The sequence below is a fragment of the Amblyomma mixtum genome, chromosome 2 (genome assembly GCF_055824585.1).
Source record: "Amblyomma mixtum isolate Tamu chromosome 2, ASM5582458v1, whole genome shotgun sequence".
In the NCBI taxonomy this organism is placed as follows: Eukaryota; Metazoa; Arthropoda; class Arachnida; order Ixodida; family Ixodidae; genus Amblyomma; species Amblyomma mixtum.
In genome coordinates this window covers 151,191,695-151,204,460 of record NC_143013.1, presented here as the reverse complement: position 1 = coordinate 151,204,460, position 12,766 = coordinate 151,191,695, and the positions used below count along the sequence as shown (strand labels likewise).

At 45.4% G+C, this 12,766-nt stretch overlaps 1 long non-coding RNA gene across 1 annotated transcript; it reads right to left on the bottom strand.

The window, feature by feature from the left end:
* Positions 1 to 3,158: 3,158 nt before the first annotated feature.
* Positions 3,159 to 9,287, bottom strand: LOC149361277 (uncharacterized). The gene is made up of 3 exons (XR_016288388.1): positions 9,049 to 9,287; positions 8,060 to 8,240; positions 3,159 to 4,141 (listed from the first exon to the last, which is right to left on the bottom strand). It is a non-coding gene; the product is annotated as an uncharacterized LOC149361277 (long non-coding RNA).
* Between the last annotated feature and the right edge of the window lie 3,479 nt (positions 9,288 to 12,766).

The following is a 12,766-nucleotide window of genomic DNA, read 5'->3' as shown; positions in this document are numbered from 1 at the left end:
TGGAGCAGTAACTGCCTGAAGTATCTCGATGGAGACCCGTGCTGCGCTGTAAGGGATGAGGTAAAGGAGGAAGTGAAAGAAGAAAGGAAAAGACAGTTACGTATTCGAGGACTCCGCATTAATTACGACCCCTTGGGGATCATTAATAGACAATTTTTCTTTTGTTCACTTTTGTTTCATTCGAGACCATATAACCCCTGAATATTTTTTTTAACTCGTCAGCGTCTTACCCAGGTTGCAAAACAGCGCACTTGCAGTCTCAAATAACAACGGGACCACCAGCGCTCTTTGTTTCCGACGTATTGTTTTCATTGTTTCTGAGTTGCCTCGACGATGATTTACAACCCCCTCTTTCTCCCTCCCTTCGTCGCGGGAGGCTGAAAGCCTGAGTTTCACATAGCGACTCCCTTTTTTAGTGGGAGAGGAGATGCAGGACCACTTCGTTCGGGGTTCGTACCGCAACACTTGGTACCCCCCTTCACGCACAACCGACGGCTGGCGGCAGCGGCGCGGATTGTCGCGAGGGGTGCGGGAGCCTCCACTTCTCTTCCCTGCGACCGCGTCATTTTGGGTGTGCCGGCCGATACGAACAGTGCGGCCGGAAGAGACACGGCGGCTGCTTGAGCAATGTTTAGGCGATGCCACCGAGAGCAGCTACCAGAGAGGATAGGAAAGAGAAAGCAGCTGCCGGACATAGCAAGAAGGGACTACATAGCGATGCAAAACTATCGATAGTACTATCGAGACTATCGATAGTTGAGTCACTATAAACTATCGATGGTAAAAAAGACTATGGATAGTTCTTTTGATGGTACTATCGATAGTACTATCGATAGTTCTATTGATAGTGTTATCGATAGGCGTATCGGTACTACTTGTTATATATAGTACTATCGATACTATAAAATCAACCACGCGTACCCACTGCATCCTAAACTTGGTTTTCAGAGTGTGTGGTATGGGGGTGATGGTATGAGTTACTGACAGGACTTGCCCGTTTTCGCAGCCTACGCGTCACCGAGCTCTGCGGACATTCCCTACGTAAAGTTTGTGGATAAAATGTTAGCGTGAGAATGTCCTAGTTGCGAAGCGTGCGTGCGAAAACCATTGCTGAAGCGGTTACGTCGGCAAGATGACGTCTGCAGAGCACGATAGTGTCCGGTAAGCGAGCACAACTTGTGCTGCTTGTCCTTTCATCGGATGCTGTTCCAGGTATTTTCCCGAACTGTCCCGCTGCACATTAAAGAACCACAGCTGGTCGAAATTTATCCGGAGTCCTCTACTACGGTATCCCTCATAGCTTTAGTCTCTTTCGGACATTAAGCCTCATGAGACCGTCAAACCAATCAGGTATCGCAAATGTTTTGGTTATGTCGCTTGCCAACAAATGCATAATATCAATATTGCTACTATCAATACCCTTACAAAAATTTTTAGTAACATTCTTTAGAAAGTTTTTCGACAATTGTTAATAGAACCTATCAACATTGAATAGAAAGTCTTTTAAACGCCTTTGTACATTGTAGTAACAACCTATCAACCGTCTTCCGACAATTGGCCACCGATATCCAAAAGACTCAAGTACATAGAAAGTCTTTATACTTCCTATCATCCCCTTATCGAGTTTGTATACACTTCCTACTGACCCCTTACCGACAATGTCTACCAACACCCTATTAACGGTCTTCCGACAATTGGCCACCGTTATCCAAAAGACTCAAGTACATAGAAAGTCTACACTTCTTATCAACCACATACCGACAATGTCTACCAACACCCTATTAATGGTCTTCCGACAATTGGCCACCGTTATCCAAAAGACTCAAGTACATAGAAAGTCTTTACACTTCTTATCAACCACATACCGACAATGTCTACCAACACCCTATCAACGGTCTTCCAACAATTGGCCACCGTTATTGAAAAGACTCAATTACGAAGAAAGTATAATTCCTACATCAACGTTTGGAAAAGTGTATGTTAACTTCACAGTACAACACTTTTACCAACATAGTTTTATCACTTCAAAATCATTTTGTGAACACTATCTTGGAGTGCTTAAAGAATAATAGAAGCAAAATGCAAATTACTACATTTATTGTGCACAAGTGTACATACACGCTACAACACATGCATGATGCATCAAAATATTTTATGGAGAACAATAGAGGAACAGAATATTGCCTTCGGCACACTTCCCCTCAGTTCCCTCTTAGAAACAATGACTGACACACAGCAATTGAAAAACATAACAGGTTTTAATTCACGATGTTTCGGCTGGAGGACCAGCCTTTTTCGAGTATAGTATAGCATTCGAAACAAAAGCTGTGTGCTTCAAATGCTGTAGTACACTTGAAAACGGCTGGCCCTCCAACCAAAATGTCGTCAATTAAATCCCGTTAGGTTTTTCTTACATATATACGAGGTGTTTCAGGGAAGACTAAGTAATTTTCAAAAAACAGGTATTTTGAGATGAATGTATGGCTTTTTCAGCATAGTATTACCAGTGTTGGCAGGCACCAGACAACTTGTGCAGTCTTATGTAGTAAGCTGGTTAGCTAATTTTTATTAAGGAGCCTTTTCACTATCAGAAACTTCGTTAAAACATTAAGTTGGGCTAGTTGGTAACGGCTTGAAGGAATCATACTCTTAGCGGTAAGAACACACGGAACACCAAGACACACACACACAGGACACCCGCTAGACTTCAACTATCTTTACTGGACACTTGTACGACATAAATATGTATCACTGAGCACACGCAGGTGCCTTGTCATCGGCATCAGGTCTAACTACGCCCTCCCCTCTCCTCCAAGGCATACGGTTGCGCCGATAAACAATCCCTTTTTCTGCCAACGCCAGGGAGGGAGTGCTTACACACATGTCACACGCCTCTTGAATACGAAAGGCCTGGGAGCCGAGAAAAAAGAAAGAGAAATTATCGAAGTCTTTCTTATTCAAGAGGCGGGTGACATGTGTAAGCACTCCCTCCGTGGCGTTGGCAGAAAAAGAGATTGTTTACCGGCGCAACCGTATGCATTGCAGGAGAGGGCAGGGCGTAGTTAGACCTGTTGCGGATGACGAGGCACCTGCGTGTGCTCAGTGATACATATTTATGTTGTACAAGTGTCCAGTAAAGATAGTTGAAGTCTAGCGGGTGTCCTCTGTGTGTGTGTCTTGGTGTTATGTGTGTTTCTTACTGCATTCCTTCACTATCAGAGTTAGGCGTCTAGTTGCCATTAGAGATTTGTAGCAGTTACATGCACTGGAGGGGTTTCTTTCCCTGTGTGCTTTCAAAAGCGCATGTATTTTCGCACGATGCAGCCAAATTTTGTCGAGCCACAGCGGCGAAAGTAATCATGTTTTGTACATTCCAGAAACTGATATGGCTACTACGAACAACTGGCTAAAAGTCTCTAACTGCAACCAGTTGCAAACCTGTGTTAGTTAAAAAGTTAATTATCAGAAATTAGTTAACCAGCTTACTAAATACACCTCACCGGCTTTCTGGTGTCTGGTAACATTGGTAATATTATGCAGCAAAAGCCATATTTTTGAAAACTACTTATTCTTCCCTGAAACACCTGGTGCATATAAATACTGCTCACTTTCCTGTACAACACAGAAATGAAATAATTTCTTCTGTAACATGAAGGTTCCATGAGCCACTTAACAAACCCGTGGAAAACAACTGCATGCATACACACACATCTCTCCAAAACAGCTAAAAAATCCCACACAGTGAAACAATGCTTACACTGCCTTAAGACCAACATTAAAGGCTGCAAACACTAGCGAATTAGAAGTCAAACAGATGCCAAACATATGCTAAATGTCCCCATGGATGTAGATATTAAGCTATGAGCTGATTTTAATAAAAATGCATCAGCGCAGAAATGCTTAAGCGACTTTGTTGGTGCACTATCCTGACACTTGTCCTCAATATCAGGCAGCCTGCTTGTTGTTCATCATCATCATCAGCCTGACTATGCACACTGCAGGGCAAAGGCCTCTCCCATGCCTCTCCAATTAACCCTGTCGTTACTTGTCTGCATCACCAGCGGAAGAGGTAGCGTCCTAGTGATGAGACGTGTGCACGAACAGGTAGCCTCCTCCATGGCAGAATGCAGCAGCAAGAGAACTGCACAAGAAAACATTCAAAGTATACAGTTATAGTAACTTCTAATAGAATCAAACACGGAGAAGCAACAATCAGTTAAATGTGCACTAAAATGCAGCACTCCGAGTGAGTTTGATAAGGCTGCTGAGTAATAGCATAAGCAGCAGTCACAAGACTAGAACTAAATGCAATGCTTACTTGAACAAGAAAAAGCTATAACATGCTGTTGTGTTCAATTCTGCCCCCACATTCGAAGACTGAATGATATTCACAGGAACTGACATTAACGTGTTACACCTCATTAGGCTACCACGAAGAGATATTTAGCCATTCCAGTCATATGAAGATAACATGCAGGCCATCAAATATGAAAATTAGTTTGTGTTTCTGATTTGTCTGCACAAAAATTCAGGCAGCTTTTGTTTTCAAAAGTGATGGCACAAAAACATTGCAATATAATGCACATGTTGCTGTAGATAATGTATCATTTGGAGCTATACCAGGTGTTAGGGGAAAATGTATGAACAAAGAGTACAAAGGTGAGCAAGTGCGTCAGGGCAAGAGTGGCACACTCTAAAGAAAATGAATCAAAATATTAAGGCACACACTGTGTCAGATACAATACTTGTTAGTAAAGCTGCATAGAACTACAAGCGATAAAAGCCTCAGAAACGTGCCCCTAAGGGAGCAGCTGGACTGCTAGTTTTTTATTTGTCCCGCAGCACATCCCTCCAGTGCTGAGGCCTGCTCACATCTGTTTAAGTTAAGAATACAAGGGAAACAAGCAAACAAGTGTTCCAAAGAAGATAAAAATGTGCACTTAGGTTGTTCTTTATGAAATTACCTGTCACTAATTGCAGCAATAAATACCTCGAGAAAGTAAATTAAGTTATTTACCAAGTACAGAAAATTGGGCTAGTTGGTGTGGATTCATACTTAGCAGCGCAAAAAAAACGAGGACCAAAGCGAACGAGGAGACACAACACAAGCGCAGACTATCAACTGAATTTTTATTCAGGAAAGGGAAGCTTTTTAAAGGCGTTAGAAAATACAAAATTCAAACACAATAACCACTACCCCGCGTGCAAGGAAAGCATGACATATCATTCCTGCGTGAAAACGAACATAACAACAGCATAACAAGTGTAATCACATCAAGCCAACCCCCCGTACTGTCTGCTCATACTCAAGAACTTGCGCAGAAAACGAACCTCCTGTTCCTGCAGGCTGACCGACGGTGATGCGGCACACACGTCTCCTTCTTTTTTAATCAAGTAAGCTTCCATCAGTTCCCGGCAAACCTTATCTCTGTGCCTGAACAAGATGTTCGTCCTATCAAGGTGGGGAAAGCAGATTTTGCAACCCCTGCAGTGCAAGGAGAGGTTGGAAGACACAGCACCTTTCAATGATCTCCGGTGTTCCGCTAAACGCTCATTGATACACCGACCGGTCTGGCCGATGTAATTCCTACCACAGGAAAGCGGAATGCGATATACAACACCTGTGTCACAATCAGTGACCCTTTTTCTGTGGGCTATCGTACAACTGTCCCTCCGGCGGACACCACCATGCTCAAGCTTTTTTCGCACAGCACTGCACACACCAGCAAGCTTATTCCTCGCGGTGTAAACAACGTTTACCCCATACCTCGCCCCCACTTTTTTCAGGCGATGTGAAATACCGTGGACATAGGGAATTCCTACCGATCGTTTTTTCCTCGCATCCTCTGTCACCTATTGTTTTACCTCGACTCGACCTTCGTCGGGTGGGGAGGGAAAGCGTACGTCCAGAGGTCTGGCGTCTGCATCGGATCCTGTGTCGCACCTGTTTTGAGTGACATATTCCTAAGCAGGATGGATGTTAAATTAGCTGAAGACCTTGCTGATCTTGCTGAAAAGATCTTCCGGTATGTTGATGACTTTTTGATCCTCCTAAAAGATAGTTCCCCCAGGGTTATCCCGTACGTCGTCAAGGTATTCAAGGAAAGGGGCGACGGTCAGAAGTTCACCTGTAAATTACCGCAGACAGGCTCCATCCAGTTCCTAGACCTGAGGATCGGTTGCCATGCGAGGGGGGTGTGCTAGGAGTATCGCCCAAGGACGGAAAAGCCCCTCCTCAACCACAGGTCGGGTCATTCGAAGTTGGTAAAGGCCGGCATAGCTAGTTCTTGCCTAAAAGCCTCCTTCTCAAACATCTTGCCGCCACAAGGTTGAATCAAGCTTCCTGGCACAAATACGCCAGCTTAAGGAAGCAGGTTTTCCTGATCACACTCTGGCTAGAGTCACGGAAAGGATCTTGGCCAGGACCGGTAGGCCAGAGGTCATCGTGACAGAGGATGCGAGGAAAAAACGATCGGTAGGAATTCCCTATGTCCACGGTATTTCACATCGCCTAAAAAAAGTGGGGGCAAGGTATGGGGTAAACGTTGTTTACACCGCGAGGAATAAGCTTGCTGGTGTGTGCAGTGCTGTGCGAAAAAAGCTTAGCATGGTGGTGTCCGCCGGAGGGACAGTTGTACGATAGCCCACAGAAAAAGGATCACTGATTGTGACACAGGTGTTGTATATCGCATTCCGCTTTCCTGTGGTAGGAATTACATCGGCCAGACCGGTCGGTGTATCAATGAGCGTTTAGCGGAACACCGGAGATCATTGAAAGGTGCTGTGTCTTCCAACCTCTCCTTGCACTGCAGGGGTTGCAAAAACTGCTTTCCCCACCTTGACAGGACGAACATCTTGTTCAGGCACAGAGATAAGGTTTGCCGGGAACTGATGGATGCTTACTTGATTAGAAAAGAAGGAGACGCGTGTGCCGCATCACCATCGGTCAGCCTGCAGGAACAGGAGGTTCCTTTTCTGCGCAGGTTCGAGTATGAACAGACAGTACGGAGGGTTGGCTTGATGTGATTACACTTGTTATCCTGTTGTTATGTTCGTTTTCACGCAGGAATGATATGTCATGCTTTCCTTGCACGCGTGGTAGTGGTTGTTGTGTTTCAATTTTGTATTTTATAACGCCTTTAAAAAGCTTCCCTTTCCTGAATTAAAATTCAGTTGATAGTCTGCACTTGTGTTGTGTCTCCTCGTTCGCATTGGTCCTCGTTTTTTTGCGCTGCTAAGTATGAATAAGTTATTTACACAGCTTATTACAAACCTTGATGGCACGGGAGAAAGGCAACATCAAATGCATCGGTTCAAGTAAAGCCAGTAGTCTTGTTAAGGTCACAGCAATATTTGTTGACTTAGGCTAAGCTAGTGTAATGCAATCAGTAACTGAACGTCGGCATGAATAAAAATAACAGTGCACCAGTACTCAATTCCAAATGCATTTCAACTGTACAGTGCAGTCAGTTGTGACAAAGGGAGTGTGAAAGAAAACCTCAGCAATGCTCATGACATCGAATAAGCACCTTTCTTCTGTAGAGCTAAAATATAAGCTTTACAGGGTTTCATGTAATGCAAGGATAACCTGGTAAGGTATCAATTATTGATGCTAGCAACAAATATGCTTCTAAAGCAGAGTGCTCCACTTGAACGCCAATATTCAATTATGCATTGCCCGTTAGGCCATGCTTATAACATCACTGGTTCTCTTCAAACATGCCATACCTTGTAAGAGGTAGGTACTGCTGAAGTAAACCTATAAAATTTATTTGCTGCTTTTAGACTGCTGTATAATGGTCATGAAGCAGATAATTGTTTTAATTTGGTCTATACTGTGGTCAAGATTTCCAAGCACGAGAGCCATGAGGGAAAAAACTATAAAAAGCATTTCACACTATAAGACAATGCACTTGACTAGGGGAGTGCTTTCATGATGCCCGCAATATCTTTTCCCTTTCTCTTGGTCCTCTTTTAAAAGAAAAAAAAACGAAAGAGAGAGGGAGCCTGGACCAGATGATTTTTGGCAGGCTATAAAAGACAAGGAAAATATACCCACTTGTCTACCTTTCCTTTCACAAGTGGCACATGCTTGATATCCAGTGTCAATGGCTGATAGGCTGAACCAGCAGGTCTTGATGTCATTTGCCTCTGGTTGAGGTAGCATTGGCTCGATGACAGATGAAAGCTGGTGCAAAAGTAGCGTGATGATACCGGTGGAGCAGCTGTACAGGGCTTGACTGCGGGTGCATTTGAAGAAAGGCTGCATTAGAGCCATGCTTTCATAAACATCATCACAGAAGCCACATCCCATTACAATCTCTAGCTGTTCAGTCCAATGTGTTCATGAGTGGAGGCTAATGATTAATTACCTATGCCTCCAATAGTTAGCAAAAAAATGGTTTACAAAGCTTGTCATACTTTTCTTAAAGCTATTATTCGCGAATCACGTTATACTTTTATCGCTTCAGACTGAAAATGGGGGAATGACATAAATGTAGTGAACGTAAAAAATAAAATGACAACAAACCTTCCATTGTGCGATTACCTCAGCTGCACTGCAATGGAATGGTTCTGCTATTTTTAATCGTCGTTTCGTTGACAAGAACTATCAAGAAACACAACACTTGATGTGAATGCGACGTAGAACGGCCAATGCTCCTTATCCAGTAAACACTCAGGCAGCAGAATCAAAAGACGCACGCCGCTAGAAGCACTTTTCGTTCTTATGGTCTCCTTTTCACGCGCTGCTCCTGTTCAGTCGGAATAACGAATCAATCAGCACCCCATAGTTCTCGGCGTGCAACCAAATTCTATCACATAACTCCTGCGCCGAGGAGCTGACACAAAGAGCGTGAGGCGGCGGGTTAAAAGTTGCATAGTTGGCAAGCGAGCGTGTCAGAACACCTTCTCTCTGCAAACGATCGCGTGGTGCCCGCATTTTGCACCTCACTGCGAACAAGACGTGAAGACCAACCCAAATGCATTCGCAGCCCTCAATCATACCCCCGACACATCGCAGAAGTCATTTTCCAGTTCTGTACTTACATTTGTCAACGTTCACGGCAAGCCGTTTCTTCTATCGGGCATCGGGCGCCGGCCGCTCTCGGCGTGGTTGCGTGCAGTACGTCAGAGCAGTTTTTGAGCACTGCGTGCGCGTAAGAACGTCTTCCGCAGCACTGGAGCCATCTGTCACCTTCCGAGTTCAGTCACACTACCACAACACTAACGAGGCCGCACATTTAACATAAACAAACTGAAGAAACGCACCCACAACATCACAACCGTCGCACCCCGTCAACAAAGAGTCGTTTCAGCGTCCTAAAAAGAGATAGTGTAGCGCGCGGCCAACATGAGACTCGCAATCCGCCGCCAGCGAACGGAAAGATGGCGCTAATGTCGCCTAACTTTACACGCGTTAGAAAAAGAATTGATAAAGCCCTTTTGGCCACAAACTTGTTGCATTAAACGACAAAATATTTCGTTTCAATTACAAAGTCAGCAAATTGGAATGATTGAGGTGAAAAAATGCGACTACTCACAACCATCTGTTTCTGGCGGCGCTGCGAACGAAAGCTTGGAAAACCGGGCAGCATGCCGGGCATGGAGGAAGGAAAAAAAAGAGGAGAGGCCGTCAAGTGACATTTTGTGAAGCCGGAAACAAGCTCGGCGCCATCTTACTCCGGCGGGCTTCTGTTTACATTTCGCCGCCGCGCCGATTGCGCGCGCGTTTCAAAGCCAACGAAGGAGCGTGCTACCGCATGGGCGCAGGCCCCCGCGCGAGTGGCGCTTGGCTGCTTGCCGGTTTAGGGTGCCCTATGTTGGTGTTCGTCAGCGGAAAAGTTAATAAAGCGGAAATACCCGTGTCAGACAGGCGGCTACTTCCAGTTACTGCTTCGTACTGCGTCGTACAATGCTGCCATGCATGACCACACCCCACCTTAGAGTTCAACCTGCCTTTTATTGCAGCTCTTGTCGCTGAATGTTGCAGTCTGCCTCCATTGCGTATGTTTTGGAAGCTGGCAGTGTCAACAGTGCCTTCTGTTGCAGTAGTGAGGATTAGAAAAATTCTGCAGTATTTTTTTGTTGGTGTTGAATACCATACTTATCTTCATTGCATGTTTTCGTGCGGCTGGCCATGCAAGGAATGCTTTCTCATACAGCAGTAAGGATGGGCAAATATACTAATAAGTTTGAGTTCTTGACCCTGAACACAAAATCTAGTATCATAACGTGTTGTAATGGTGGCCGTGCCAACAATGACTTTTGATTCACAACTCCAAAAGGCGACAGAAACAGGGAAGGATTTATGGATGGGGGGTGGGGGGGGGGCGTCGCTTCTCTCCAAAAGACTGAAATTTTACATAGGACAACCATTCTGAACACCTTTTTCTCATTTAAAAAATTTCAGAAAATATACGTTTAAAATGCGACTGCCCCCTCCGTAAATCCACCCTTTGTAGCATGGCAACATCGCATATGTTTCACATCCACAGATCTAGTATTGTGCATAATATATATGACCGTAGCTTTTCAGACTTCTAGAAGTTTAGGAGTCCCCAGTGGCTGCATGCAGTATAAGTTTCATGGTGTTGTGCCTCATTTCAATGATGTGTTTCATATTTAATGTGCAGAGCTGCAGCTGTACGGTCCACTTTTCTCTACTTGGTGAAATACTAGCTTGTAATGTCACTGCATAGCAGCACACTTTACTTGTGATCGACAATACAGGCAATGAAAGTCGATCTGTTGTACGTAATGAATGCGTCAAATTATTTTTCTTCAACATAACCACAGGCCCTTTTGCTGGGCTAGTTGGTGTGACATTATGTTCAGGAAAATAAAAACAGCATAAATTTTACACAAACCACACAGAAAGATGGACAGGACGGGCGCTGTCCGTCTTTCTGTGTGGTTTGTGTAAAATGTAGCGCTGTTTTTACTTTCCTGATCACAATAACCACCACAAGCATCAATGGAATTCAGCGCACATGCGGATCCTCATTTCACCACGTACTTTTTACGACAAATAACACTATCACAGGACATGGGCACAATAAACGCATGTGAGAAAAGGCCTCCAAATTCAGTTAGAGCTTCGCCTTTTTCGCACTTCTTGACCATGACATCAGCTAGAAAAGCAATTGCAAACCTGCAACAGGAAACCGGTATAAACATAGCGCGTGGCCAAAAGCACAGAATTGGCCACGATATTGGTACACGCATTCGAAGAGACAGAAGTAGTGCATGCACTAGAAGAGAAAGAAGTTAGTTGGCTCCCGCTCGCGCGCTCGGACCACTGAGGGACCGCCGCAGTTTTTCGTACTCCGGTGTTCGATTTCGCGTTGCACGCTACAATATGAACGAATACACTTGAGCCCGGCACGTCCCAGAGGCAAACAGCTCGCTAGAAGCTTCAAACGTTACACGCTTCAAACGGGCATGTAACAAAGTTTCTGTATACAAGAGCAAAGCGAGCGCAGCTGCTTCCATTACAATATCGCTCTCCGCCCATGTCATGGCCCCCGCCGCTCAAACAAGCGCAATCGTCGAAAAACGAAAATGACAGTTATACCGACGTCAGTGACAATCGCTGGAGCGTTGCAAAACACGCATAGGTAGCAACGAGGTTTCACTGCCGATGTAAACGGGAGCGGGAATGGCACACACACACTGCACGTACAGGACGCGAAACGTCCGCACAATGCGCCGACGACCGCTCTAGCGCACGCCGTATTGAATCACTGGTGAACGAACAGCGCGAATGCAGCGGCGGTCTCCCGACGGCTCCGAGCAGTGACGCAGTAGACGAAATGCCCGTGCGATCGTGGTCGCCGAGCACGTTGAAATCAATGCACGCAACAACGAGAGTTTTGCGGCGAATTCCACCTGAGATATGAGTGAACGGCGCCAACGTCAGCCTGTGAGCACGATCAAAAACAAACTCGAGCAGTTGAGGAAAGCACGCCTACGCCACACCCCAAATACTACGCCGCGGCCGTCTGCTATCGCCCGGTTTGTAAACAGCAACTACAACGCTGTTGCTAAGCTGCCGGAGTAAGATGGCCTCCCAATCGAGAAAAAACCACGTGATTTCCTCCACACTTTTCTCCCAGGGTGCTGTGTGGAAAGGGCCTCTCCTCTTTTTTTCCTTCATCCATGATGCCGGGCAACGTTACTAGAACAGGTGACGCATCTGGGGCCAGGAAAGCCGCAGCCGCTGCACGGCTGCACTGTCTGCCTAGTTCTAAGGCTATAACTCAGCTCCCCGTAACTGCGTCGCAGAATAAGGAATGATGATGATGTTGCCAAACGCTACTGGTTTCGGTTTTTATTTTCGCATATTGTGTGGCTTAGCGTACTCTACACAGCTTGGCTCATGCGATTTAGTGTACGTGTGTGTACCTAGGGAACACGAGCGTTCGCACGCCGCTCTAGCGTGACGCGCGAAACTTTCAAGGCTGCGCTGCAGCATCGCCTCTGTTTTGTGTTTGTTTATATCACGTCATTGGACACCTTGCACGCTCTTTGCTCGAGCGAGCCCCGCCGACAGTCGCGCTACCGTAGTCTTTTTGTGTGCTTCCTTGATTGTTTTTTGCCTCTGCCTTACGCGGTCCTCGCGGCTCGGTCTCACGTCCGCTGATGGCAGTAAGAAAAGGCGAAGAATGAACACATGCTTTCGCGCGTCTACTCCGTATGACTACGTTAAAACCCAACTCTTTATTCCAGGATTCCTTAGTCATTGCATTACGGGAAGATAGAAAAT